This window comes from Arvicanthis niloticus, chromosome 18 (genome assembly GCF_011762505.2).
Source record: "Arvicanthis niloticus isolate mArvNil1 chromosome 18, mArvNil1.pat.X, whole genome shotgun sequence".
Classification (NCBI taxonomy): Eukaryota; Metazoa; Chordata; class Mammalia; order Rodentia; family Muridae; genus Arvicanthis; species Arvicanthis niloticus.
The window spans coordinates 52754570-52758237 of NC_047675.1; the positions used below are offsets into that span (position 1 = coordinate 52754570).

The 3668-nt window shown below is 43.1% G+C and overlaps 1 pseudogene; it reads right to left on the minus strand.

The window, feature by feature from the left end:
- Positions 1-2607: 2607 nt before the first annotated feature.
- On the minus strand, positions 2608-3059 carry LOC117722994 (gamma-aminobutyric acid receptor-associated protein-like 2 pseudogene; annotated as a pseudogene).
- Between the last annotated feature and the right edge of the window lie 609 nt (positions 3060-3668).

Genomic DNA, 3668 nt, shown 5'->3' on the forward strand with positions numbered 1-3668 from the left:
TAGATCCTAGTGCTTCTAGACTTACCTCCAATGTAATTGACATCATCATGGGGAATAAGTTCTTATAAATATATGTATGTATATATGAGTACACATGCACACACACACGTATGTATAGATGAATACTTGGCACTATGTTTGTTTCATAGTGAGCATGAAGTATATTTAACAATCATGCTTCAGTGTCTTAGGGTTTCTATTGCTGGGATAAAACATCATGACCAAAAGTCTCTTGGTGAGGAAAGGAATTTTTTCATTTATACTTATATATCACAGGCCATCATTGAAGGAATGTGAAGCTGGAGCTTGAGCAGAGCAGGAACCTGGAGGTAGGAGCTGATGCAGAAGCCATGGAGGAGTGCTGCTTACTGGCTTGCTCCTCGTGGCTTGCTCAGTCTGTTCTCTTATACCATCCATGACAACTGGCCAGGGGGGGCATCATCCTCTGTGGCATGGATCTACCCAAGTCAATTACCGATCAAGAAAGTACATCACAGGCTTTCACACAGGCCAATTTGGTGAGGGCATTTTCTCAAGTGCCCTTCCAAAGTGAGTAGACACACAGTCAACATTAATATTATTTTGTGATAAAACTTGAAACTTCTTATTGTTCATTTTATCACTCAATTAAGGACTACCTACCCAGGAGTGGCAACCACTCACAATGGACTGGGCCCTTGCCATCAATAATAATAATAATAATAATAATAATAATAATAATAATAATAATAAACACCCTACAAATTTGTCACTGGATGAAGGCATTTTCTCAGTTAAGGTTCCCTTTTCTGGATAACTCCAGCTTTTTATAAATTGACAAAAATATATCAGTGAAACATGATATAAAATAAGGACAAAACCAACAGTCAACAGTACCAAGTAATTATGCTACTGTCTTCCTACATAGGAGACTTAAACAGGAATCGAACAGCCTAAATTCTACTTAAAAATAAAGATATAGAGCCGGGCAGTGGTGGCGCACGCCTTTAATCCCAGCACTTGGGAGGCAGAGGCAGGCGGATTTCTGAGTTCGAGGCCAGCCTGGTCTACAGGGTGAATTCCAGGACAGCCAGGGCTACACAGAGAAACCCTGTCTCAAAAAAAAAAAAAAATAAATAAAATAAAAATAAAAATAAATAAAGATATAGGCAGTACAGAAACTGTTGCCTTTTCTTACTGGATTGAGCCCATTACACACGAATCACACTTTGATGATGGCCAGTGTGTTGTTACCTTAAGTTCTCATTTAAAAGCTGACTGCATTTGTCTTGGGCACCCTGGTGGCAGAAAGTGACAAGCTGTTCCTCATCTAAGGCATTCTAATTACCACAGAAAGAGAACTCAGATTTTCACATGCCCCTCCTGCGAATCTGACCATCTCAGCACGCGTTGTGGAGACCCTGAGAAGACAGACTGCTCTGTGGCTTGTTTTAAAAAACAGGCTTCTTGCTCTTCCAGGCTGGGAGGATTCTGTTTAAAGCGTGTACACTGTGAATCACAGTTTCAAAGGAAACATGACAGATGCAGCTCTCAGCCAAGCAATTTGTGAGGCTGGATGGCTGACACAGATCCAGGAAATAGAAGAAAAACAACCAGAACAAAACCAGAGCCAAGGGCCTTGATGTAACCCAAAGTAACTGGAACTCACCAGGGCGGATAGGATGGAGTGAACCGTGTCAAGGAGCAGAACCCAGAGGTGGAATTGCTTTGATGAGTCAAGTAACCTTGGATGACAAGTGCCTCCGAGACTCTGAGAGGATTCAGGATGCATCTCGTGGCAGTTTGAATGAGAAACCTTCCCCACTGGCTTAGGTACTTGAACATTTAGTCCCCAGCTGGTCTCTGTCTTAGGATTTCCATTGTGCTGATAAATCATCGTGGAAAAATATAAAAGCAACTTGGGAAGGAAAGGGTTTATTTCAGCTTACAGTTTCACATCACAGTCTGTCACCAAAGGCAGGCAGGGTGGGGACTCAAGGCAGAAACGTGGAGGCAGGAGCTGATGCACGGACTGTGGAGGAGTGCTGATCACTGGCTTGCTCACCATGGCTTGCTTAGCCTACTTTCTTTTACACCCCAGGATCATCTGTCCAGGGATGGTACCACAATGAGCTGGATCCTCTTACGTCAATCATTTAGTAAGAAAATGTCCTACAGACTTGTGTAAAGTCTGGTCTTAAGGAGGCATTTCTTCAAAGTTCCTTTCAACCCAATGCAATTCTTTTTTTTTTTTTTCCTTTATAAGAGGAGGTTTTATTGTTAATTATTTACCTTAATAGTCTCAGAAAGAACAGATTAGCTCAGTCCAACATGATTTGCAGTGGGCAAAATCTAGTAAAGCAAGTGTTCTGATTGTTAAGATTTAATTTGGGTGCTTTTAATACTTAGCCACTTAACACTTGAAACATAATCCAGAACAGTCCCTCCTTTTTACTTTAACACTGCACCTACCGCCCTTCATTATGAAAATATCTTCATTAAATATGATTTCCCAGAGGACAGGTTCCCTGCAGCATATAGCCATGAGGACAGTGCACAAAAAGAAAACTGAAAATAAAACTCTGTATGATAATTTACTGATCTAAGGAAACAAAACCTTCCAATATATTAAGAAATAAATCCAGTAATAAATGCACTGGTAGGTTTGTGTGGAGGCTCTGGAGGAATAACTGAGAACAGCCAGTTATTTACGAGATACACAAGCAGGAAGGGTGCACCTAGCCCAGCAAGGACCTCAGAAGCCAAAAGTGTATTCTCTCCACTGTACGCCACACACAAGAATCCATCTTCATCCTTTTCCTTCTCGTAAAGCTGTCCCCTAGTTAGGCTGGATTGTGAGACTGTCTTGTCCACAAACAGGAAGGAAACTGGAGCCACATGAACTGAGCCACAGTGTTGTCGGATGGGATCAAGTGCTTCCTTTTGCCAATGTCAACAATCTGAGAGCCAGAGACTTTTTCCAGGATCGCCGGAACCTGGTCGGGGTACTTCACTCTGATCTTCGCGGATTCCACGCATCTGTGTTTTAGCGAGAGATCTTCCTTAAACATTCACTTCATGGCGGAGGGAAGCTACGGAGCCCGCTCTCTGAGCCCTGGACTTCAGCAAAGCGACCACAACAGAGGCAGAGGAGACAGCAGCAGCAACAACGCCTCCCCAACACAACTCTTGCTTGTTTCAAATTGATACGAAAACTGTCCATCGGGGTGATGTTGCCCAGGGAGGTTGTGAGACTTTTAGAGGGCGTGGTTTTGCTGGAAGAAGTATTTCACTGGTGTTGGGTATTAAGCGTTTGCAGTCTTGTCACATATGATAGTTTGAACGAGAAGAACACCCATGGGCCCATAGATTTGGATATTTGGTTATCAGGGAGGGGTACTATTTGAAAGGATTGGGAGATATGGTCTTGTTGGAGGAAGTTTGTCACTGGTGTGGGGATGGGGTGGCATGGGGTAGGGGCTGGGCTTCGAGACTTCAAAAAGCCCCTTCCAAGCCCAGAATGTCTTCCTTTGGATCAGGATGTACTTGTCAGCTCTCAGTCCACTGACTGCCTGCATGCTGCCGTGTCTCCCCCCATGATGATAATGGACTAAAACTCTGAAACTGTAAGCAGGCCCCAATTAAATGCTGTCTTTTATAAGAGATGCCATGGTCATAGTATCTCTTCA